Source organism: Polyodon spathula, chromosome 13 (assembly GCF_017654505.1).
Source record: "Polyodon spathula isolate WHYD16114869_AA chromosome 13, ASM1765450v1, whole genome shotgun sequence".
Classification (NCBI taxonomy): Eukaryota; Metazoa; Chordata; class Actinopteri; order Acipenseriformes; family Polyodontidae; genus Polyodon; species Polyodon spathula.
This window is the reverse complement of record NC_054546.1, coordinates 10,410,803-10,438,061: the sequence shown is the minus strand read 5'-3', so window position 1 is coordinate 10,438,061 and position 27,259 is coordinate 10,410,803. Positions and strand designations below refer to the sequence as shown.

The 27,259-nt window shown below is 35.2% G+C and overlaps 1 protein-coding gene and 1 pseudogene across 1 annotated transcript in view; one reads left to right on the top strand and one right to left on the bottom strand.

The window, feature by feature from the left end:
• LOC121325609 (leucine-rich melanocyte differentiation-associated protein-like) overlaps nt 1-27,259 on the bottom strand; it is a 309,297-nt gene that overhangs the window by 74,221 nt on the left and 207,817 nt on the right. The window lies entirely within an intron of this gene.
• Nucleotides 13,068-13,700, top strand: LOC121325608 (annotated as a pseudogene).

Sequence of the window (27,259 nt, the reverse complement as noted above, 5' to 3'; positions counted from 1 at the left end):
ACAAGGAGATGTTGATGTACCTGCCATTCAGGTGCAAATCATATCATCACCGCTGCCTAGATCAGGGCTTTTAACTCTAACACTGTGGTGAATAAAAAAAAAAAACATATTTAGCTCTTTTTGTTTGTTTTACAAGAGCATGAAGAGAAAACAGAGTTAATGAGATAGCAATCAACCTGGGATTACACAGAGAACAGCAAATACACATTCCACTCACACCTTGCAATAGGTTGCTTCAGGAAGCAGCCGCATAGCCTGTGTTCTCTTTTGATAAAAAGGTGTAGGAGAAGGATTCATCTAAAGATATTTTACCAGGGGAAAGCAGCTTAAATGTACCTTCTCATTAAAGGCTGTTTTGGTGGCAACATAAGATTACCTCAGTGCATCTCTTAATAGATACAAGTCCATCTGTGATTCCTATTTTTAAAGGGTTGACATCATTCTAAATGAACACTAGAGGTGTCCTCTTCTCCAAGCCAGTTAAAACACATTGGGCCGGAATTTCAAAAAACAGTGTTATTGTATCGATCTTGTGGTATAGAAACGAGAGCTTTAGCAGCAAGTGATTTTCAAACGAAATGTGTTAATTAAATCAATCTGTTAATGCTTTGAAATTAAGACGATGAGGTTGTTAATGAACAGGTCACGTATATCACTTCCAGTTTCAACGACTAAATAATGGGAACCCGTTAATTAAAATGCATGTTAACGAGATCAAGACAAATGAATGGAAGCAGAATTCACTGTTATGGAAACTGCTGGAGTACAGGGAGGTGGCTCTCCTACCAGCGAGCAGCAGCCAAATGGGAAAAAAAAACAAATAATAAAAAAAAATATCTATTTTGTGTATAATTTGTAAACATCATTTAAAATTGGCATTTTGTCATGCAGAATGTACATTTATTTAGGTAACATCACATATGCTGATTTACGAGTGGGTAAAAATCGGACAGCACTGATCAAAAAATAAAACACAAGAAATTAAACTCCACTAGTCTTTTACCCCCACTCGTGGGGATATTTTGCCACAGCTTACTATATACAACCCTTTTAATGTGCATTTTGCAATTTGTTTGGTTAAAAAGAAGAACAAAAATATTGTAAGCCATCTATGTATAGCCTTGGTAGGAATTTATTTGACCTGTACTTTTGTATTTTTTTTTTAGTATGTACGATTAGGCGATAAAATAAATAGGTTTGAAGTGCCATTTGTGTTTGTAGCTATAGTTATATTATACATGTATTCCATGTATGTAACACTTCATTATGAATGTATTAAGCTTTTAAAATTACGATAGAATACCCTATCCAATACACAGTTTGTTTAGAATTAATTGTTTGGTGAATTCCTCTAATCCTGCATTTTCTCACCTGCGTGACAAATAAACTCAACATGACAAACTCTTATAATATTATAAGAACATTGTATATGCATTAAACATGTGACGAGGAAAGTGTACATTGTACATAAAGTGTGGGGGAGTCTGACAACATTACACATACATTTATGCAAAATCCATGTCAATGATCTCAATCACATTCCTAGTGTATCTTTGGTTATTGTGTGGACTAGACACAAGTGTTAAAAGCCAAAGATGCATTGCAAATCCACAATCACCTAAGGAAACTTTATCGTAATATTCCGTTTTCTATACCAAGATTTCAGTTGTATAATTCAAATAAAACCTACAGTAGAGTCAGCTGTCATAAAATGTACATATGCAGAATTCAAATAGGCTACAGTTGCATTGATAATTTCTTGGTAGAAACATTACACTGGGTGCAAATAGCGGTATATCATTTTAGCAATACAACAAACGTTCCATAAGGTTACAAATGGTTAAAACAAGTGAATAAATCTCATTCATAACCACAAGTATAGAAAAGGCTAAAATATTTAATAACTACAAATATTAAATTATCTAGGTAGTCTGTAAAAAATTAACTCTGGTCTTGTACACTCTCTCTTTATATTGTCAGCAGGTCTGTTAAATTTATATTTCAAGGCGTGTTATATACTCTTTCAATAATTAAAACTCCTGATAAATTATGACAATTAACACAGATTTCCTTTTAAATTCCCTCACAAACAAAAGAAATAGTCGCCAGAAGCATTGCTCGTTAAGATATTATTATTTTGTAAATCAACATAATTTCGGAAGTCACATTAGGATGATTATTTAATAACGATAAAGGTGTAACAACTGCTTGAAAATGCCAAAAACAATGCTTCACACTGATTTGTTGATTAACACTGGAGTTATCATTTATGACCTTTTGGACAATATGCCATTGGTTGAATAACCACGTATCTAGCCACGATATTTCACTTTAATCTTGCCTAAGCATGAATCAGTTATACAACATCTACAAAGTCATGCTGATGAGTAAAGTGCATAAGTAATACAGTACAGTTTCTAGTCTGTGCTAGTAACAATAGTTTTATTATAGAAGCAGTGTTAAAGTCATGCTACAGCCTTTCATGAAAGAGTAAACCAGCCCTAAAGTCCTGCACGTAATATGACACAGCTAACACAAGTGACAGAGCAATCAAATGCTTTGCTTCAGTGGGATACTTCATAGACCATACTGGGCTTTTAATAGGGCACTGACTACAGTCCAATTGTATATTAACTGAAACATAAAAATATAAATAATAGGCAATTGCCTAATACTAAGCATCCTATGACAACATCATATCTCAGATATAAAAAAGAAAACATGCATTGATGGGCTGAATGGCCTCCTCTTATTTATAATTTTTATATGGTCTTATTGTCATGTTTGGCCTGGAATAAAACCTATGATCTATAACATTGAATCAGGCAATAAGGCAAGGCATTAAATCAGGCAAGAATGCTATGCTTTACAAAAAAACCTGGTGTGTCCTGGGTAAAATGGGTAGGTGGCAAGCTGCTATTTTGTCACCTCAAATATGTAATTTTTTTATGTTTGACTGACAAATGTTCGTGTTTACCAAACAGCACCTACTGTCATCTTAACAGTTAATAATTAGGCTTCCTCCTGCCTCCAAACAGAATGCCACAATGACAAAAGCCAGCATTAAGTGTCTTAGCTATACTTGCCACTGGTATAAATAGCTGAAGGGATGATTAATGAGTTGAGTAGAACTAAAGCAGCAATCTGAACAAAGACAAAGACCGCCTGCACAGCTGCCTGCAAATACAAGACAAGCTCTGTCCAGGAAAATAATTGAAGAAAGTGGCAAACAAACAAAAAAAAGAACCTTAACGGACAGCTTGTGAAGACTTTATTTAACCCAGGCATTATGACATTCTCAGCCCTTGATTAACATTTGGACATGCTCAGCTGAAAGGGTCAGACAGGCTTAAAACACACATTTAACAGGGAAAATGCACATTCTTCTGCGACAGTTGGAGAAAAGTGTGAGAAAGGGAAAAAGAATGAAAAGCCCAACAAATAATTTCAACAAGAACCCTCAATTCTCCATTGAGAAGCATGCCAAAATTGACTTGTTTTTAAAGTTATTTTGTAGCCAAACAAAGAGATAGGCAGAAGGGCTTCAATGTCCCAGCAGGAGTTTCTCCCCAGGCTTCTTTAAAGCTGGACTAGGATCATGGGAAGGACCTACTCTTTTTTTTTTTTTAAACAAAGGAAAAATAACAGTAAAATAATGTTCTTTATTTGAATGTCAGTATGTAAAAGAAAAAAAAGTATTGGAGGCCTGGCTTAGGGTCTGCAGTTAGAAAATGTTTCTAATATCTTTGATCACGTACTATAAATATAATAACCAAAAGTTCATAGTATATGTATACTGCTGCATGGTGACAGTAGCCTCAAGACCAAATATAAGATAAAAAAAGGAAATGCACTTACTTTTATCTTCTGAGCTGATTTCCAAATTTAAGTGCCCAGTTCAAAGCCACTGTGCCCTTGGTTCACCATTTCTAAATATTTCAAAGTGCAAATGGTCTGAAACACTTTTTTTTCATTAGATCTGCTTTTTACTTAATCCCCATTTTTCTTACAGCAAGCTTTTTCAAACATCATAGCTGGTCCTTTAAATGCTGCTGACAGGGGGTGATTTGCTCGCATATATTTTTTTCTCCAATTACAGCATGGCAGCCGCTTGCTGCCAAGGAGCTCTGTGCTGTTGACGGTCAACTCTTTGAGTACTATTTCCTGCTTTGCAACACTAGATTTTTCGCCTTTCTTCTGTAGATTCTGCCATTTTTTCTGTCTGTAAATATATATATATATAATTTTTTTATAATATTTTTGCAAGACAGCCGCTGGCAGATTTGAATAGGCAATTTTGAATAACTCACCTGTAATTTCCTATCTCAATATTTACTCAATATATTTAGTATTTATGTATTTATTTATTTTAAATAGTACAAGCAATGATGTCTATTATGTCCACAACAGGGGATACAACAAAATGTATTATTTAGCCTTAACCTTTTTTTTTCATGGTCATTTTGGTAGATAATAAAAATTACACAAATTAACTGGAAGACTGAGTACACCATGAAAACTAGTTCAGTTTGTTATAAATCAATTTAACAATAAAAAACAAGCAAGACTAAAAGCAAGGTATCTATAAAATACAATAGCTGTAAGAATTATTATTATGTATTCATTTATTTATTTTGATGTGCCAACTCATCAATAAACATCCCTAATAAAACTTACAGCAAAATGATACAACTCTACCCACAAATTCAGGATTATATTTGAAATTCGTCATGGTAGATTTATTTATTCATTTTTAAAATCAAATACCTTATTGATTAGAATTTTTTGTATGTCGTTGTACTTAAGAGGCTGACACAGTATCATCCCCATCTGTATCATACTTAAAATGTTACACGAGCTAACAAAACAAGCAGCTAATATTGGTCTACCATTATCTTAAAACTCATGTTGTGTTAAGTTGCCTTTACTGGTTCCAATTTGGAACAGGAATACTTACAAGCTAGCACATCTATGCTGTAAATTTGAACTGTACTTCAGTTAATATTTTGTTTGACTCTTCCCCTGAGGTTTAGAAGTATCTTGTATCTTTTTTAAACAACACTAGTTAAATATGCTGTTAATGTTTAAAATATTTCAATAACATTTTTTTGAACATTTGCAATCCATGTGTTTTAAATAACATTCTACTAAGTGCTGTAAAAGTATCATAGTGAATAAAATAAACTTTAAATGCTGCAGGCTTAGCTAGACGCTCAAGTTATAAATTCTAAAGATTAAAGTAATAACTTCTAGAGAGATGTAGCAAAACCCTATAACAATACATCATTCTACATGTAATGGGCTTTTGGTTTGAAGCAAATTCTTTCATAACTCTCAAGTGTGTTTTCTATACTTGTTTTTACATTTTGCAAAATTCCTTGAGGAAAAATATTTTATCCACAATAAGAGATGGTTGCACCTCAGTACTTTACCATAAAGCAGCAAATAAGTTCATATAGTTACAGAAGAAAACTGTGCACCCACAACTGGGCCAATATTACAATCTCAGAAATTGCAATTGCAACCAAAGTGTTCATTATAGATTCCTATCACATGACCCCATACTTCAAGCCCTTTACTGATGTCATCTGCAATACGCCTATCTGCATACCGGTACCGTTTTTGTGCAAGCCCCCGCCAAGTTACACTTTACACTTCTTGCTGCTTTTAAAACAATAAATACAAATATATATTTTCCAAACAGGTGCAAACCATGGTTACCAACATTCTAATTGAAATGACATTTGGTCACAGCAGAGCTATACCTTGTAAAGACAAAGATCCTACACAAATTAAAAAAAAAAAAAAAAAAAAAGTCTCAAATAAACCATAGAAAACACAACATATAAAAGTGTATTACACAGACTTTTATGGCATAAATTTATGAGTAAAAATAATATGCACAGAACAAAACATTAGATAGTTGAACAGAACTAACTTGCACTTATTCTTCAGCACAGTTTGAGTCACTGGAAGGCAAAGCAGACGGGCCACTTCGTCCTGCCACGTAAATGTCGGTCAGGGGATTGTGCACAATACTCATTAAGTGTTTTCCTCTTGCACCCCATTTTCAAATCAAACTAGTAACTGTCACAGTATACATAGAAAAAGCCTACCTACACCTTAACCCGCTAATTTCAAAAGTAGGCGCTTTAAATGACAAGGGCTTGAGCTGGCAAATGAAAGTGCACAGTCGGTACAAGTCTTGATGATTGACAGTCATTTAAACGAATGAGAGCATTCTGCCACTGCTTCAGTCAACGAGATTGGTCAGAACTGGATGAAATGACAGTGAAAGTGAATCTATACTAACAGATCACTAAGATGATTGACAGCGCCCCCTAGCCATTCAGAGTGGAATAGAGACAGGAGAGACAGTAAGTATAAAAACTAAACAAACAGTAGACGATTTCTAAATTGTTATTTTTGGTACGAAAATAAAAAAAAAAACATAGCGAGTGGTTTTGCCGACAAACATCCTATATACACATATTTCAGTCAAACTCTCATTTTTTGGGAATTCGACTTTTAACAAGCTTTACCGATTAATATCGAAAACGAGCAAGCCTAGTCATACTTTACAAGATGGCATTTATGAAATATGCAGTTTTACACTAAGAAAAAAGCCAGTTAGAAACTTAATGAGACTCTCCTTTATCAAATCTTGTCAAAAGATGTATCTGTCTACAACTCTGTCATAGCAATGTGCATACTAATCTATTGAACCTCTGTGTCTTAGAATGTGAGGGGACCCATCTAATCTTGGGAAGTTACACTGAGATCATGGCAGACAGGAGGGGCATTCTCCACACTAGTGGAGTAATTCAGAAAGAAACAAAGAACCAGACACTTCTCCACCAGTTACACAGATATCTGGAGATGAGGAGAGTGAAAGATAATGGCAGGCATTAGCTGGAATCTCAGGTCTGCTCCACCTAACAGTAGGGTCTACTGTAGAGCAAAGGTGATATTTTCAGGACAGAACACACTGAAAATAAATAACCAGTTTCTCAATATATATCAATGTTAATTTATACACACCTCTAAAGACACTATTTCGATAGACCAATCAGATCGCCAGATGCACACGTGTCAATCAAAAAAGTCAATAGTTTTGTTGCACTGTACACGATATTGCTGGGTCTATTGTCTCAGACTTTAAGATCCTAGGAGAGCAGGAGTATATATATATATATATATATTATATATATATATATATATATATATATATATATATATCCCCTAAAATGCTTCAAATTTATTATTCAAATTACAATTTTTTTCTCTGAATGCGTATGCTGCAGATTTGCTCCCACATTATGTTTAATTTGCCTCAATTTCTTGATTTCATCATAGTTGCTCAAAGCAATCTTTTTGATCAAAGGCACACTCAAGTGATATCATGGGAATGATGCATCCAATATCGATGATACAAGAGCATTAAATCAATATACAGCCCACTGATGTTTGAAACAAAACCAAATACGCTTGCTACATGATAACCTGATGATATGTTTTAGGTAAAATGCAGTCAAAGACAAGCAGCGCATATTATGTCTTTTCAACAAGATAGAGAAAAGCAGACTGAATTTACAAGTAAGGCCTTAAGCCTTCCTTCATGCCAAGTGCAAATACTTCAATTGCAGCTATAAATTCTACAATGTTAAAATGCATGATTTCAAAGAAGAAAGGGTCTTTCTCTCTTCTTAAGATTAATTATATTCCACTTACTGCCATTGAACTGTTACTTGTTTAATTTAATTACTTACAGGAAGCCTCTCAAATATTTGTATTTATCAGTATTTGACCAGGTTACCCAAAATTAAAAGATTTAAATCTACAAAGCTAGGTTCCTACAAAAGGGAAATCTGCCTGATAAATGTGTTGAAATTACTAATGGTATTTTCACAGCTGGACAAATAATACATTGTCTATCCATTTATAACAACATACCAGTAATAAACACTGGAACACAATATAACTGATGGCTGGTGTGCAGCATTTATTAATACACCCAAATATTATGGTTAATATATTTTCTATGACTTGCTACAGACTTATTTTTACATGCACAGAGACCAACTGTAGTTCAGAAAGGTTGATATCTTGCAAGACGAAAGCCAATACAAGAAAACTGTGTCATGTATGTAAACAAATTGAGCCTTATGTTCACAACCACCAAAAGTAAAGAAAAACAGACACACTTCCCAGTAAGATCACAAAAAGTAATAAATCATCATAGCTGATATAAATTGATTCTTATATTAAAAAGTATACATACAGATTTTTTTAAATTTTTATAGTAGCATTTAGCCAGCAATAGATTAAAAGCACAATATGCTAATAGCCTCTGATGGAGGTATCAGGACTGTGTAGGTGACAAATAAAATACATTAGTGCTACATGCTGTGGGAGACTGTACAATACTTGGATCAGAAAGAAAAGTGAGGTCAGGCAGTAACTTTAAAAGTTTTTGTCATTAGAAATGGCTTTGGGAATGGTTATAAACAGCTTGAGAGGCAAGAATAATCCATTACGCCTTATTAAGATATAAAAAGCAAACACCTGCAGAAAATGCCAAAAAAACATAAGAATCATGTCTGGTCAAATCAAAGTTGTGATTAAAACAACTAACGGTCTGTTTTAAACCATCGAGGGATCTAATTAAACTGTAACTCAAACCTCCTACTGGTACATGTCTTGGCCAATGGAACAGCCAAATACTTTCATCTGAGGGTTTAGCCTACCCATCCCAACAAAAAAAAAAAAAAATTGGAGCCAGCCAGTCGAAGCCTGATGAGGGAGCTAGCAGATAGCTATCAAAGTTATCACATCAAACTACACACTGGAACCTAAACAAGCCTCTGTTTTCATTTCCATATGCACCGCTCTGCCTTTTGTTCTGACAGAGATAAGATGTATAAATTATGAGCAGCTGACAAAGTATACTCCAGCGCCAGAGGCAGCTCATCAATCATTTGCTGTGTGCCAGCAGGTAACTGATGTGGCCCCTACAGGCACATCCCCTTTAGGTGAGGGTGATGGAATTAAAACTGCTGTCATGCTCCCAGGGAAACAGATGATCTGTAGTTAACTGTTCCTTTTAAACACATAAAAAAAAAAAAAAAAAAAAAAAAAAACGCTTTATTTTATACTGTGTTTGGCTTTTCTTTCCTGGTGTTTAGCAGATATGCATAACTGAAATGCCACAATATCAATTCAAAACAGCATCAGTGCTGAAGAAGAATTTCCACAAGGTTAGCAGCAGACCACCCAGTGGCAGCTAGGGAGGAGCCCAGACAGGTTTTTTTTTTTTTTTCTCATGCTATCATACCAGACTTCAAAAGACTGCAGACAGTCTGCAGATTTTCTTGTCTCTGGTCAATTTTAACGTGGGGCCTCACCTAGAACACCAAAGGATATTGTTTGTTTCCACGTTTAAATCTTTTTTTTTTTTTTATTACGTTGTACACATTTATTTTTTGTTATTTTCATATTTTTCTTTTGCTATTGGTAGCTGAAAACTTCATGAAAGGCCCTTTGAATAAGAAGCCATCTGTTTTAAAAAAGCCACAGACTTCCTTTTGTTGGCCAGTAACTTCAGGTTTTACAGTACATGCTGTACAGCACTGTATGATATTTTCACTGCAACATGAAACACATTATATAGGTGGCTGTACACACTCTACCTAGCGTTTGCATCTCGCACAACTGAAATATCAGCATACTGAAGGAACTGAGGTAGCTCACATAGATTGATATCTAGGGGGACAGGTAAGACATTGTGTGCTGTGGGATTGATTTAATTTACTTTCCCCAGCCCTCCTCTCATCTCCTGCAAGCTTGATTCAGTTTCTAAACATATCCTGTACCCTCCTCCCCCCCTTTGAACCAATGTTCCCCTGACTTCCAGAGCCTGCTGCATAAAATAGAGTGATCTAAGAGAGTGGGAGTGCTTTACACACGTTTGCAATTCTACTGCAGGGCTGTGAAAGAGGATGAAGCCCCTTTTGGCAACACCACTTCCTTCATATAACTACTAATGTTACTGTGACTATTGGATAGTTCAAATGATGTAGACCTGTTTGTCTTTGGTGGTAATAGACAGATACGATTCACTAACAATACCACTTTATCTATACGTTTGTTTAAATTGTTTGCTTTTAACTATATTATTTTATATTTTATCTGAGGTGACGGGGCACTACAAATTACATCAAAATCACAAAACCTTACTACCGTATTTAATTTAAATAAAATATATAAATTGTCAGAGTCTGATTTAGTTCAGGTTATCAGATTCATTTTTTCACAGCTATGAATAAATATGAACTACATTGCAATCCATTAAATAAGATTACACATTACGTTTTCCCTTTTGAAGCTCCCCTACATACAGAGCATCAAACATTTTACATGCTGCATTAAATAAAACATCTATCAGGGGCTTGCCTGAAGTCATTATGATTACATACCTACTCACAGCAATCAGCAATCATGTACAGGCTTAATTATTTATATTTACACATAAACACAGCACAACATGCACTATAACTACAAGTTTATACTTGAATCGGTATAGGGAAAATATTTTGGTTATTACATAATGTCTAATTTTCAGCTCTCAATATGGACTTTGGATACAAACAATTATAACTCTCCACTACATATCATTTATATGTTTTTCTTTTATGAAACAGGACAGTCACACTGTAATTAACTTGAATTAAAACCATTTCCTTCCTATAACTGCAGACTTGTGTGAATCTCATGGATAGTTAGAACAGCGTAGACCCTTTAGGCTTCGATAATCCACAGACAAGGTTCACTCACAAAATCAAATTTTACCCAATATATGTTTCAAATGTTTTTATCATTACTGCAGTAAGTATGCCTTTTATTTTCTACTTTATTACAGTCAGCACTCACATATCCGACCCTATAAAATTTTGACGCATATCTGATTATTTCATTTTGACCCATTCCAACCCTTGTCCATTTTTCAGGGAACACAAAAAAGAATCAATATCAAAAATCCATATCTGAAAAGTCATGGATAGACTTTCACTTAAATGTACTTTATTGGGTTTGTTGGTACAGTACTATATTTTCAACAGAAAAAGTATTTTAATTCAGAACTATATGATTCCTGGACTACAAAAGCAGTATGTAAAATTCTTTATTAATGACCCAACAACCAAATGAAATAAAAATGTTACCCATGCACAGAACTGCACACAACGTAAAAGGTAATGCAATTTTGCAAGAGGTTAAAACAAACAAAAAAAGAACACAGTTTCCAGAATTAAAACAGTATCCAAAGTCAGAATTCAAAATTGCAGAATATAGTTCTTGATAAGTCCCTAATGTCACAGTTCACTTGCAAATGAAAACGCACAAAAACAACTAAAGATCACAATATCTAAAACTGTTTAATGATTAACTGTTACATATTCATGAGCAGTTAAGATTGGGGCGTGGTTTGGTAGCGGGTAGATTTATTGTCTGTATCTATTAATTAATAGCAACTGCTTCAGACTAATTTGGCATGCAGAGAGAAAAAAATACGTTGGCTGCGACAGATATTACATTAAATTGTAACTTTGAAGAGATGGGCTTTGTATCACAAAACTGGTGACGGAAATCGCGTTTGACGTGTAAGTGCATTAATTTGTTATATATATACAATGAGGATTGATTTTATTCTTAATACATTGGCAGTAAAACGCGACTGTCATGTATCTGGGTAACGGATATCCGAGTGTTGACTGTAGTGTTTTGTTTTATTGTAATAGATTTATATTTAACAGCCTTTCAATAATATGAACATTTGTTTTTATTTTATTTATCTGACCTAAAACTCAAATACAGTATACCCATTGTGTGACTCAAAACACTCCTCCAATTAGGTAAAGCCTTCTCTTGAAGCACACACATTTTCACTTGCATGGTCGGGATGCCCAATTGGTGGGGAATATACAGCAATACATCCCTGCCAAAACACAATTGTGCAAATAAGGAGCAGAGAGCTTGGCACAGCCGTCCCCCCAGCTTGTACCATCACAGCATGTGACATGGACCACTCACCTTGCTACATACTGTGACAGGGACTAGACACCTTGCTACATACTGTGAAAGAGACCAATCACCTTGTTACATACTGTGGTGGTGGCATGTAGTGGGTTCTCAGCAGTGGTAATGAAAAGGCTACTAGGAATTATTTTTGGCTCTTAAAAGTGCCGTTTAATATTTGCTCTTTCAGAAAATGGACTTAGCTCCTTTACACTCCCCAGCAACAACAACGCAAAGACTCCACAACACATACCCGAGCTGCACGCAGGCAACTCCTAAATAGTGACCCCCCCCCCCCGAACACTATTGGCTCACACATACAAGGTACATTTATATACAAACGGAACTGAACACAAACCCTTATTTACAAAAATTTGCAAAGAGATTGGATAATGCTTGTTGGGTTGGTTTTTCTTCTGTACAGTTTCCTAGTAACTGAATACACTGTATTCTGGGAGATGTAGTTGTTAGTGGAGGTTTTAGGGGAGGCAGGGAGGGAGGCAGACAAGCTGTGCAGCAAAATTGCTTATCTGGACCTCTGCCACTAACTACAGTTTTACGAAACTCTGAGAAAGGAAAGACTACTACATGGTTTAAAAACTCTTCTATAGTTGCTCAGGCCAAAATGTAAGTTGACTTTTTTTTTTTTTTTTTTAATGAATACTAGAGACCTCCTCGTGAATCTGCTCCTGGCTCTTGCTAAACTAGCAATTTACAAGACCAGGAAGCGTAAGATAAGCGGGGAAGGTCTCTTTGACTGCGGGGCCATGTTCAGGGCCCTTGTCCGATCAAGGATTAAGTTGGAGCACGCCCACACGGAGTCTGCTGGCAACATGGCATCGTTTGTCGACCAGTGGACTCTAGGGGGCATGCTCTGTACCATCTCCCCTTTGGTTTTGTTAATTTAATTTGCAGACTTTTTTCCACCGGTTTTTGTTTAATTAGTTTGGGTCCGTCTTTTTTTAGCACCCCCAAGGGTGCTAATTTGAATTTTTTTCCAGCTGTCTTTGGACAGCTGGTGTAGTCCCGTCAAATGGGTCTTAAATAGGACTACTACTACTACTACTGTGGCTTTTTGTCTGGTATGCCATCATATAAACTAACATGGGAGTGTACAAGTACATACAGGAGCTATGGAGGAAGAAGCAATCAGATGTGATGAACTTTCTGCTCTGTGTTCGCTGCTGGCACTATCTCCAACTCTTGAATCCCTACCGAGTTCCTAGACCCACTAGACCCGACAAGGCTTGCACGCTTAGATGCAAAGCATGGTTACGTCATCCATCGTGTGCGCTGTAGTGCTCGCTAACGCCACGTCCTCAAGGGTGCCACCTATGGTAAACCTGAGAACCATGGAATCAACGAGATCAAGTTTGCCCGCAGTCTGCAGTCAGTGGCTGAGGAGCATGCTGGCTCTCACTGCGGTGGCCTCAGAGTACTGAACTCCTACTGGGTGGGTGAAGACGCAACATAAAAGTTAAAGTACAAGACCTATTCCACAAGGCTATGAGACGCCTGCAACTGCACCGCTAACGTTAATCACTCTAGCGCTTGTATATTTCAAGTGCTAATAAATCTCTTTTGGATGGTTTAAAAAAAAAAAAATATATATATATATATATATAATACTACTGGAGGGAGGTCACACTTTTGTGGAGCTCGAAGAGTCGATCGTTAGCTAAAAATTTTAAAAAAGAACTTGTAACTGATCTTAAACTTTATTTTCCTTTATCTAAAGTAGTGGTGCACCTTTTACGTTAAAAAATACTTTGATTTAAATGTTCTTTTTTTTTTTTTATAAAACACTGTTTTTTTCTTTTTCTTGTCTCCCTGCACTTCTGTTTGTTTGCAAGTGCAGGAAAGATTTTTCTTTCTTTTTTAAACACTTCATTCATTGATTATCTTAAATTTTACCATAAAAGGTCTCACCTTTGTGGTTTTTATAAATATTATTTTTATACACAAAACTGTTTTTAGTTTTTAGTTAAAAATCTCTTTGTTTTAAATGGGACAGGCAGGGAGTACAGGCCATGTGCTCCTTTGTTTGAATCCTGCCCCATTGTTTGTTATTTATTTTTTAAGTTTAAAACTTATTTATTTATTTATTTATTTATTAGTTTTAAACTTTGATTGATTTATTTCCTTTGTTAAGGGAAAAAAATGTGTGTTTGTGTGTGTATTTTATTTATTTAGAAATATAACTAAATAATACATAAATACTTGTCTTTGTCTTGTCTTTGTGTGTGCCCCTATATTGCTGATTATTTGAAGTGTATGTGATTGTTTGTCTTGTTTGTGTGACTTTACCCCTGCTCTGTGAATTGTTGTCAGTGCAGGGGTGTTTTCTGTCTGTGTGTCTGTTTTGTTTATTTATTGAAAATAAAATAAAAACAGCTAAACACACATAAAAATAACTACTACTGTCTGACTTTTTAAAAAGTACTTATATTTGTACATTAATTGAATATTTTGCTGGACAAATGGAATAATACAAAAAAAACAAAACTAAGGAAACTTCACTAAGAACAGAATTAGACTTAATCTGTGTTAGATGTTTTTTTTTTTTTTTTCTTGTCTTGATTTTATTAGGGAATACGTACTTTTCAAGGTTTGTTTTGTTTGTTTTGTTTTTGAGGGTTCGGGATATTGGTAAAGTTAATTAATGAATTTTTCTAATTCAAATTTTATTGGTTTACGTTATTTCTTTAAACTCCATAAAGCAAAACACTCCTACCAATTGTCCCTTTCCATGGCTGTCCTCACTAGACATTTGAGCCTTTAATGCATTTGTAATCAGTGCTAACTTGCCATTTGCACAGAAGGTGCAATATACACTATGGAGCTTGTCATCTTCCTTATTAAGTTGATAATTTCAGAGGCCATCAACACCACATGGAGCAAAAGAAGCAACTCTTGTCAAAATGACCAAATGCTGCTTCATATTCGGAAGGAAATGTCAACCAAGGAAGTATCCAAAGCGATACCGTTATAAGTTAGCAATACAAGTTTAAAGAAATCAGTTCCTACCAGCGGGATTAATTATCACATGCTTAGATTTGAAAAATAAGAGTTATGTCATAATTATGACAACCTGATATTTACCTTTGAAGCTCATTAGTGAAAAATGACCACTTGCTTTAATATCTTTACCTCCTGTAATTGAAGGGAAGCCTTCCAACTTATGACATTTTGATTCCTTTCTACCCACTGAAAACTGCTCAAGATGCCGCGTTGTCTATACACACACCTGCAAACATGCTATAGCATACATACAAATTTGCTGCATAAGGCAATTCAGTTCAAAATGCAATTTCTTAAGTTAGTAGCACGTTTCTGGCCTCTGTTGCCTACATGCATATCATTTGTGGTGACCTGTCCTTTAAGATTCATTCACATTTTGTATCTTTTGTAACTAAAATCCTTTTACAATTCTGACATGGAGTAGTTTAATCCCCATGCAACCTAGCATGGTTATGCTTGGGTAAAAGAATCAAACAGCCCATCTGGAATCCTTCCTTTGCATCCCATCTCCTGTGAAAACTGCTCTGCTAAAGTTGTCAGTTCCACCTGTTGTGACAGGTTTCTCAGGCCTGACCTACAGATAGCCCTTGGGGACTTTAATTATAGAACAGCCTGAGCTGTTTAAGAAACAGGAATGGCTAGATGTTGTTACAGCCCCTGTCACCTACTAATCATGCCCTGTGACATGATGGGGCTTTACTTGATCAGGTTTCCCATTAATCATTCAGGCCTTACGCTTAAACTCTTTTTCAAGGAGATTAAAGTTTAAACCCCTCACTCCAGTCTACTCCACCTGACTGCAAGTCCTAACAACTCCCACACTCAAGTCCCGTAGAGCCTGTTCTTTTACTACAAGGCTGTCAAATAACAGATTTCCAGGACTCACATGAAATGGCTTAGTAAATGAGTATCCACTTTGGTCACTTAGCACAGAAGAAAACTTAAAGATGCATGCAAACAGCTACACCATACACCTGTGTAACTGTATATATATATATATATATATATATATATTATATATATATATATAATATATATATATATATATCAACATATTATCTGGTTTATTGGGGTCTCAGAAGTAGTATCAGAAGCATGTTGCAGACGTGACTCCAATCAACTGCGCACCATCAGAGGCCTTCTTTCTAATATATTTAATTCAGACATAGAAAATGTGCAACTGTGTTGGGAAAAACAAGTATAAAAAAAGAAAACTTTGCCTCCAGGATGCTGCTGAACGCCAGATGTACCAAATACGCAAAAGGACTCCCAGTTCTTTATTTTTTCTTAATAAAGAAATTTAATTTGGTTCCACGGCTTCTTTTCTGCCTGAAGGGCCAATTCTATTCACTCAGCTTTGAGCTTGGATTTATATGCTCTTTACCATGTTTTTTTTAATTTTTTATTTATTATGGTCTTGTAATCTTTGATCATACACAACCTAAATATCGGTGTATTTGTTTATTGATTTTACTCTTTTCTAACCCTGAACTGAAAGTCAGTTAAAGAAAGCATTTGCGTTTTAGAACCCTGCTACTTGAGGCATTCTTGCTGCTTAGAATTAAGTTTTGTTTATTGAGAAGGACCTAATGCCAGCAGGTAAGGAACTCCACAGAGCTATGAAAGTAGCTGTATGCAAGAATATAATAACCTGGGCCTGGTTTATCTAAACATGTAATTGAGATCACAATAATGAGAAGATGTCATAGTTAGATTAAATGTATCCATATATCAAACAATCTCAGATGACAAACAATCAATTACTCTCATTTAGCAGTAGCAAACCATGGTCGACTTGCTGGATGTGCAGTGAGGGACTGCTTTGTGAATAACTACTTCAAAACCAACAAACACTGACAAAAAAATGACGACACCATAAGCAGAATCATCCATTAAATGCCAGAAATACAATTATTAAATTAATCAAAGATGTAGCTTTTTACCCATGTTAAGTTTACTTCTAATTTTTATCCCCAACCTCCATACAAAACAATATTTGTGCTGAAGACATGTTGTAAACGTAAGACAAAATGTATCAAAATTCAATTCGAATGAGATTAAAAAGATATTGATACTGTATCTTCTGGATTAAAAACGAGAAAATCCAACTAGCCAGATTTTGACAATAAAAAAATTTGAAAGATATGCAGACAAATTATTGATCAGTTTTACAATGTTTTGTGATGCTATTTACATAACAACATGCTCTAGTGATATACAGTTAATAAGTACTAAATAGCTACCTCTGGATCCATTGTAATGGTTAGGACTGAGTTCAATAAAGTGTCATCCAACTTAAACAGACTCCAACAATAATTGACCAATATGTTTCAAGCAGAGACACAGTGGGCAGAAAATTCAATTTCACAGCTGACAGAATTCATTGAACATGTCACAGTATTTACAGTACAAAGGAATGTCAGGTGTAAGGTGATTCTGTTACAAGTTATTCATGGTTACATCCATGAGGAGATATTACTTGGTTCTCTAGCATCTAGTCTTGTTAACCTAATTTCCAGCTGGGATCACTACTTAAGAGTTTTCGGTTTGTATGTCAACAATTAACAGCGACTATGTTTAGGAATAAGATGACAGTAGTGAAGTAAGCACACAAGGAGCAAAATGTTCTTATATTGGAGTAGGGGAGATCTGACTTTTCTGCATATATTCATTCACATGACAAAATCTGGTGCCATGGCATATAAACAAAAACCGATGTGTGTCAGTTTCAGGCGAGGATCTTGGACATGAAGTTCTAATGCTTCCTAACCAGAGACCATTTGACTTCCTCCATTCTAATTTGCCAAAGAGGGTCTAAGCAATGCATTAAGAAGCTAGACACAATAACTGCAACAGAATGTGGTGGATAACACACTGTGCTGCATATACTCTTATAACAGTTTCCCATATTAAAAACATAGCAAAGTGTAATAAAGCATTGTGAAACCACTGTAAAACATAGGTAATTATTGTAAATAACAACAAGGTATGGTAAAGCATATTACTGAACATGGAGATCCTGGGTAAACGATGATAAATAAATAGTATAACCATGGGAAAAGCAGCAGAAAAACAAAAAATACTGTGCAAGAATACAGTGGTAAACCAATAATTCAGGTCAGATCATCTTTTTCTGCTGCCCCACTAAAACTAGCAACACAAGTTGGATTCTTGTTTAACATCTGAGAATTTAGCTGATAAGGTTAGTAGGAACATATGTCTTTTAGGGTTGACCGTTTCATGCACATGTCCTCATATGGGGGCTGTAAAGAAAAGAAACAGCAGCGTGCATGAACAGGTCAAACAACTAAACCAGAAACACACAAATAGATGCTGGACTTCTTTTTGTTGTTCAATGTTTGTGTTCTTATAATTGCTTACAATAACTACCAGGCTTTTAATTCGTCCTATAAAAAGAACCCAGAGCAACAACTGGTTTAATTATCTTTTTTTTGCACCTCAAATGAAACACTTGTTCAGCAGGGTGTTTACACAGTTATGGGAAACAAGTATAATATTTGTCCTTAGAGCTGTGAAGCACACATTTTTCATCAGCATCTAAATCACTTGTCAGCTTGTCAAGTGGTATAGAAAGGAGCCACAGATTTCAACAGCCTAACCCAGACTGATACCTGCCAGAACTTGATCTGGCAACGACAGGGACACAAATCAGTACAGCACTGTTGCTTTGAAGTCTTACTTAAAGCCTCAGTTTTACCAGATTACCAAAACATACGCCCATACTAAAAGCATCAACAAAGGAGACGAACATTGTCTGCTTTAAGTTCACAATGCTAAGGCTGGGTCTATTTTTTGTTGTATATGTTTCTATTCAGTGGTGGACTATCGTCGTTTTGGAATGACAGTAGGTGGAAACGCTATCTTTCGTTACACAAAGTATAAATAGTGTAATCTATCACCACTGTCAATCACGATGATTGATTACAGGCTGTCACATAGGAGAGTGACATATTAGAAAAGTTTTGTTAACAATGCCTATTGCTAGTCTGCCTGCCAAAGAAGCTGGTGATTAATGTGTTGTCAGCCTGTAATCCCACACCCCTGGCTAATGAGGCAAGAATTTATCATCTTTACAGAGTGGCAGATGTCAGAAGGAAGGGAATCCAAGTGCTGGAAACAATATACTTTTTCTTACCGTGCCTGACAAGTCTGACAGACCCTAAAAACCACAAAGAAGCCTTGTGTAACACAAACTTAACAGAGGGACTTTCATTTGGCATCTTCTTTAAATTCTGCAAATCAACAGCTATCCCTCAGAACAAACAAAATGAAAAAAAAGGCTCGTAATGCTTTGAACTTCCATCTCCTTCGGGCCAGAAAATCTATAATATGTTTCAATTGTATACTGTCACCTGCGCAAACTAAAAAGAAAAGGCCTTTGTAGTCAATGCCATATGAAATTCAGTGTGAGCCTTGCAACCAGTTGTATGGCAACACATGTATTCAGTATAACAATGAATGAATTTACATTCAGTTGAACAAAACAACTTATTTATAAAACACATTCTGCAAAAAAAAAAAACACGTTGTCTAGATCCAGTCTAATTTAAATTAAAATATACTATGTAATTTCAGATGTTTAATAATATCATGTTTAGCAGCTGAGAGGAAGAACTATCAGCTGCTGAATATTTCTTAAATTAATGTTAACAATATGATACATGGTTTATTATATGTTATGATGTATATTGGCTGACATTAATTTTAAATGTTGTATGATCTGTTTCCTTTACAACCTAAACCTCTGCATACTGTTATGTGATGATATGAATACAAAGCAGTTCACAAACAAGCCATCTGTGTTTAATTAAGCTAGCTACATCTTATATTCATTTCAGGAAAACTAAAGAATTACATTGCAATTAAAGGGTTATGAATGCTGCTAACATACCGTTCAATCATCCGTTTCAGTGCTATAATTGCTGAGAACACCAGTTGATATACTTTAAGTAAAACAACAGTTCAGTAATAATTATAAGAGCAGTACACACCTACTTTCTCTTAAATTGGTTTGATAATATGTAAAAAAAAAAAAAAAAGGATTTGTTATAAATAAGAGACTTCAATGTATATGTTAGTTGCTCTAAACAATACCTGTTGCTCTAAGTGCTTTTGGTAGGACTAGAATTCCCTACTAAAAGAAAAAGTATTTTACAACTTGAATAATTAAAAATACTTTTGGAAATAGTTTGCAGAAAAGGTCTTTTGTCGTGCTGTTCTTGGATTTTATATTTTATTGTTGCATTTAGAAAATGTGCAAATGTTAAGAAAATGTATTACTAAAAATGCAACTATTTAAAGTGATATAACAAGAATAAGTATTTTATTGTCTGAATGCTATTAACTGAAATAATGTGATGCCACCTTGCTAATACACAGAGTGCCAAGCTGCTGGATGTTATCACACACCATTTCCTTTACACATGCAGACAGTTACTCGGCCAAAGAGCAGCCAGATTTACCACCACACTGCATATACCCATTCAAACAGGAAGAGAGCTGACATTAATCATTTGTGAAATGAAAGAGGATGAGCACTGACAGTGGGGATAGACATACTGAAGCAAAAAATAGAATTGTGCTGCTTGAACTAAAGGAACGGCTCTGCTATATTCCCTTAACCATGACCTGAATGTTCACACCACTTAACTACTGAGATATTCCATGTATCTTAATTCAAATTCTCCTTTGTGAACAGAATGGCTTGTGTGGTGACATCAGGCCAGGAAGGAGTAGCATACAGAGACAGCAATGGGGTAAACACTTAAACAAAACAAAACACTTTCCAAACGAAAACAGCACATTGGCGAAAATAGACAGGCCATACTAAACGCTAACTAAAACAAGTATCGTGCTGGTATTGAACCAGCACGTGTAGCAATTGTTTTCTTTTAGTTTTGATTCTCAGCTGCGTCTCTCTCCCATTGTTTCTCTCGCAACACACTCCATGTACAGCCGAAGCTGTGGGTCTTTTATATTGTGTATTATATTCTTTTATACTGGCTATCAATTATCGAGTTTACCCCTCTGCCACATAATGTGGCAGAGGGGTTTCTCATATGTGTGGTTTTGTCAATAATCACTTGCTGTTGACCATTCTTACCATTTTATCTGAGTGGGGCATTTTAACCCCATCCAGGCTGTCGCACAATAACAATAAAACGGCGTGTTTTTACACACAAACAATACATTTTAAATAAAAATACAATGAATACAGATACAACGAAGTAATTGGCAATGCAATTGTTTGGAACTAAAATGGGGGAAAAAAACAAAAGATAAAGCTCTTTACATAACCACATTGGTAACTCCTGAGAAGGAAGCAGTGCTCAGCATGATATAGTTGTTACTGGATGATATAGCTGTTAATGCCATAATAAGTGTCCTTGATCTATAGTGTTTTTTTTGTTTGTTTGTTTGTTTTAATCTAATTTAGACTTGACAGTCAACTGTTAATGGAAATACACTACTACCGGTATATAGGTAAAACATGATTCTAATACATCATTTATAGCCTGTCACAAATCAGTACCCCGAATCATAGTCGTCTTTTTCTTTTTCAAGTGCAAACCCCGCTTTCATCAGGGTGAACAAGCACCATAAAAAGTATTATGTCTGAAATGTCAAAGTTGTTTAAAATACGAGTAAATACACTTAAATGTAATTAGGTAAAACTAGTTTTCTGTTCTGTAGGGGATCAACATTTACATTTCAGACTTCGTAATCTCTTGTAAACTGTAATGTGGTTTCCCTTTTTGAAGCAAAGGGAAGTTCTAATTTATGCCACACAATATAACTATACCACAAATATAGAATCTGCCACAATGTATAAACTGCTTCAATGTGAAAGTATACTACCATACTGTCCCTGTGTATCGAACAATGAATTGAAGAAACCTCATATAGATCATTTGGGCTTAATGAAATGATCATATCTGCACATTTTAAAATGCACTTTTTGTCCTGAATTTAAATTAAGATTATTATTTGCAGACAGAACTGTTTACACTTGTGCAGTGATTTTGCATAAATGCATCATATATGTTTAAATATTTGTTTGTCCCTGGAATGTAGACCCTGTGCATGACATTATGTTTTTTGGGACCAGGCATTAGCTTATTATAAAAACCATTTTAATCACACATACCTTGTTTTCATAATATATACACTCATCTTACAAAAAAATAAAAAATAAAAAACCTAAAAAAACATTATAACCTTTTTGGTGTAAAAAGCAGCACCACAATTTTGACAACAAATTCCTCAGTATGAGTTAAAACAACTACAGTATATCAGATGGGGCTTCTTATTACAGCACTATTAATGAAGTACTGTTATGCTTGCCAAGTTTCTGGCACAACACCAGAGTTGGAAGAAGAAGTGGGGTTTTAATCAGAACAACAGGAAATAAGTTGAATGCCAATTAGAAATAAGAGAAGTCAGGGCACCTGAGCTTGACAGAATAATTGACAGAGTAACTTCTGAACAAATAAAATGTACTTTACATTCTCACCCTAATGACAATATAAGCCTATATGATAGATTGCTGAAGACATTTTTGTGTGCTGAATGCTACTTTACAACACAAACTAACCCTCCAAAAACAACAGTTATTTAAAGACTGGGGTATCACAATTTGTCTAGTACAGTACTTAACTTTACAGAATTTCTCAAAACACATCAACAAGCATGCTTAAACCCTATCCACTCTTTTGAACTAATGTTTGTCATGATTAGGGCTAATATAAAAGGAGCTGCTAGAACTTGTTCCACACAAAGGCACTTGATTTACAATAAAAAATAAAAAATAAATCTATTTACACAGAGCCTTTGTGACACAACTAACCAGAACTCAAAAACCTAATTTATGATTCAGGCTTTGGATTTGTACAACTACACATGAGAAAATGCAGAGAATAAAGCTATATTTTCATTAGGCAAACTGTCTCAACATATTCCTTAATGTTTAAAATCAGTACAGTGTCTTAATACTTGAGCAATTAAATAATGAAGGAGCAAATCTTACATTTAAATTAAGTATAAATTAGTCAGACTTTGTTGTCTCTCCAATGATATGAAATGGCAGCATTCAGTTTATTAAGAGAACTTGGAAGATCAAGCTGACTGAAATGACTATACATTTCTCTGTTCGGAAATCTTTATTTGACACTTTTTTTTTCATTAGATATAACTATATCTTATTTTTGGTCCTGGAAAACTTATTTCTAACTGTACACTTACAAAATCCCAACTGACATGAAGTGTGCTGTACATCTCAAAATATGTATAAGAATGTCTACTGATACTGGTAGCTATACTCTGATTAAATTTATCTTTTTTTTTTTCTTTGAGCAAATGCCATGATGTCAAATTAAAAAGCAGATGCATGAAATGCATGAAAAGATCTGCCTGTAAAGTGTGTGTCTAAACTTGCAGCTCGGATCAAATGACAATTTGGTGACCCACCCAAGCCGTTTTACTTTGAACAAGCTAATAAATCAATCCTGCAGTAATTATTAACAATCATAAGTTTTACAATCTGTTTATGATGTGCATATTAATATGATTTATGAAACGACTATGAGTCACCATTCTAGTTGCAGTTGTTTTTGTGGACAGTGAACCCATTCTGACCTCTTCCCAGCTGTGAGTACACTTGTAAGAATTTATCTCACATTTCTACAGCAGATTTTGTTTCTTCACACATTGATGCTAAAAAACATGTTTGTGTAGCAAGCCACAGCCAATAGGAACTGCCAAAAGAATATGTGTTTGGCACTTTTATCACATAGGCAGGTCTGGTGAAATATACTCTGTGTGTTTCAAAGAATATCTGCTGCTGTATAAACATATAGCCTGTGGTCTTCCTTATAAACAACTACCAAATCACTAGGAAGGGTTGGTACCACCCCCTGACTGTTGCTATGGCTACAGTGTGGAGTTGGTGTTCACATATTTGGCACCTATCAAACACATAAAGTGAGCCAAGAATAACATGTTCCCTGGGCCATAACATCGCTGGCTTCATCTTTAAGGTAAAATCTCAACCTAAACATCCAAAGGGCAAATATAAAAGCAAGGGACATTTCATATTAGAATTCACTAGGCTGAACTTTAAAATAGATGTCAATACATGACTGTACTGCACTATACTTCTTCCTATCACATAAAGCAGTATCAGCCCCCAGCGGTGGTTTGTGACCTTTGACAGGTGAGGCACAAAATACTTGGAATACCTGAAGTTTGGTGGATTCAGCATACTTAACGCATACCTGTGACCCTACAGTACGGTTCTACAAGGTGCACGCAAGAGGTGTGTAAAAATTGCTAAATAAATTTGTTCCTTTTTTTTTTTCTCAGATCGAAAATTAATCCCTGCGATTTGTTTTCTGTTTGAGTTGCTGTGAATGCCCATCCCGTGTTGAGCACAGGTGAGGTGGATGTAGGACAGGTTGCCATTGGTGGCTGTGCTGTCAAAGGAAACAGAAAATAGGAAAGGATAAATATTGAAGCCAGGCAGGCAAGGCACAGGTATTATGATGGGCTTGAGATACTCTGCAGCAGGTCACTTAGTTTACATGTGTGACAATGACCTCCATAACTTACTTCGCTTGTGACAGCCAGAGCATAAAAGACAGAAAAACAGACAGATTGAAAGCCTAATTTTATACCTTGCTTTTTGTGGCTGCAAGTATGTCCGCCTTTGAAGCCAACAGAAGTACTTACTAAACACATAAAAACATCTTAATAAGCTAAACAGTGACAAAAATATGAAACTATGATTCACTTGCGAGTGAAGTACTTTTGCTGTATTTGATTTAGAGGTTGGAGTTCCTCTATTGAGAACAATAAGGTATTTGTGCTTTTACAGCAAGAATGATTTATTATATAGAATTATTTGGCACACACACTAAGGCACATTCATACTGAGCTGTGCAAAACACTGTTAATAATTTTCTGGATGCTGCAGGGAACCCATAATTCTCAAGTAGATATGAACGTTGCAAGTAGATATCTGAAAGTATATCAAGTTTTTTTTAAAACTCTCAAACTAGCAAGTTCTTTAAAAAAACACTACAGGTAGAATAATCTGTTTTCAGGCTAGTGGAAAATTACTAGAACACTAGAACCGCCATGCGGGTCAGTTTGACCCATTTTGCATTTAAAATGTTAATTACTCCTCCATGGTAAATGGTATGTGTGTGTCCGTTTTTTACTTTTCCCAAATATATGAATTAAATATTCTGACAGCGTTTGATAGCCAGACTCGCAAAAATGAGTACAATGCAGCCATCATACCGGAAGTAGTGTTATATTTTCTTTTTATGTAGTATTAGAAACAATGTAAACCTGTACACAAGTATATGCACATACCCGTTTCTTCTGAAATGTATAAAAAAAAAATGTCATCAGACAACAGAGACATCGTAGCTGATTTCGTTAGGAATCAATTTTCAGGAAGAACTTTCTCCAAAAAATTGGAGATTGTTAAAAAAGGGAGGCACATATAGGTAAATATGTGGAATTACTTTCTATGATTTCTGACTATAAACTATATATATATATATATATATCATATATATATAGTATATATAATATAGCTCTATATAATATATTGCTGTGTACTTTTTCAATTTTCGGACTGTGAAAGAGTCAATTATATCGTAAAAGGTAAAATAGGATTAGTTGGATTAGCACCTAAATGGCAGACTGTGTAAGCATTGACATGTAAATGAACCTATATATCAGCCCAAGACAAGAAAACTAAACAAAAAAAACTGCTTTATTATCACGACTCGTGGCACTAGTAGCACTAGGGAAGGGTGGGCCGAGTGAAAAGAGTTGAATCAAGCATCTGTAGTTCTCGGAATATGTTATTAACTCAGCTTGTTACATCACTATACTGTGTGAATGGTACACTCTGTGGTTTACAATTAATGAATAAAAGACGTTTACTGTATCAGCAGCACACTGCCTCTTGGGTAAGCTCTGCAACATGATCAGGGATGCTAGACATGAATATCAACTCCAACTATAGGCCTATACTGCAGTCCTCCAGAGGTGTAGCTGCTGTAGCACCCAAGGTAAAGATGTATCCTCAGCCAGCTCTTTTTGTTAGAATTCCAACCATTCCTAGAAAATCATTTCAAAGTCATTTTTATATTTTTTGTTATTTATTTATTTTACAGCAATGTGTTCTAATGTTTTAATGACATCCATAGCGATTTCTATTAAAACCTGGTGTGCACAAAATTTATATTTTCTTGCACCAATTTTGGTTTCCCCCCACGCCACTGCTCTTTGAGGTCTCAACCAGCCACGCAGTACTGTGAACCAGAAGTGAAAGCGCCTACACTTTCAGCAAAGGGCTGCCGAGCCACAGGTCACCAGCTTAAACAAAACCCAGTTGCATGGAGCATCAGGGACCTAGTTGAACTAAAAAATAAACCAATCCACTAGTTATATAGTGTTTTTCTTTCTACCACCAAATCACTAATTAATAATCCCTACAGGTAATACACTTTATCTAATACATTTAAGTAAAAAAAAAAAAAAAAAAAAAAAAAAAAACATTACATAGCGCTAGACTTTCAGCCAAATGTCTTGCTATATTAACAAGAGACTTGATTTTTACATTCGTGTTTTAGGGTAGATAGACTAACTCACTGGTTAACATTTTGTAACCACAGGAAAGGTTAGGCATTTTAAAAACTTCTGACATTCCTATTGTATTAAAGCTTACTGCTGCTTTATCAAAGACATATGTTCCTCCGAAGTGTGGTACATATATTAAATGCCATGTTTGAAAGTAGCAGCTTAAATTGTGGTCACACTCAATTCTGACAGGACTCCTGAGGCTTCCCAAGTTTTTTTTAACCAATAGTATAACCAATCACATTCACTTTCATAACATATTATTTTTTAATTTCTCTGCAAGAGAGATGTTTTGGCATTAACATCAGTCCATCAGAGTACATAATGAGAATGAGTTGTGTTTTGGGCTCCAACTGTTTAAAGAAAACATTTTGGTATCATAAAACTGTCAAATCCGTCCTACTTATCTTTTAAATTAAGTCTGAGGCTTAATGATTCTAAGTTATTGTGGTATTTCAGGAATACTTAGATTAACTCCACAGAATAATAA